Here is a 400-nt window from a genome sequence, read left to right as displayed (position 1 = left end):
TGTATGGCCCTTCTTGGCATTTCTTAGTCTTTTGTAAGCACATTGATATCTTGGTTTCAATTTCATAGTTTGGAATCTTTATGCAAAGCATAATCTTAAGAATACTGGAACAGCTAACAAAACAAATACTTCAGGATATATATTCCTCATTGCTTTTGCACCAGTTACCGAATTACTATATTTCTACTTTTTTTTTGAGTATATTATGCTCTACAGAATGTACCAAGTTCTTCAATTGGTCAATTGTGTTTGCAGGAGGGTCTGCCAATGGTATTCTCTGTGTGCAACATTATAAAAGGGAGAAGGAGAAAATGTAGAAGCACAAGCACTAGATATCTTGGAGCCTGCAAAAGCTGTAGTAGTCACGCTTGCAGAGTGGCCTCGGTGAAACTCTGCATTT

The 400-nt window shown here is 37.0% G+C and overlaps 1 long non-coding RNA gene across 1 annotated transcript in view; it reads left to right on the top strand.

The window, feature by feature from the left end:
* Positions 1-373, top strand: part of LOC113341822 — a 959-nt gene extending 586 nt beyond the window's left edge. The window contains exon 4 of the long non-coding RNA XR_003356158.1: positions 256-373. This is a non-coding gene — a long non-coding RNA (uncharacterized LOC113341822). The remainder of the gene's footprint in view (positions 1-255) is intronic.
* The last annotated feature ends 27 nt before the right edge of the window (positions 374-400 follow it).

This window comes from Papaver somniferum, unplaced genomic scaffold (genome assembly GCF_003573695.1).
Source record: "Papaver somniferum cultivar HN1 unplaced genomic scaffold, ASM357369v1 unplaced-scaffold_31675, whole genome shotgun sequence".
Lineage (NCBI taxonomy): Eukaryota > Viridiplantae > Streptophyta > Magnoliopsida > Ranunculales > Papaveraceae > Papaver > Papaver somniferum.
The sequence above is the reverse complement of the archived record's forward strand: the minus strand, read 5'-3'. Positions and strand labels throughout refer to the sequence as shown.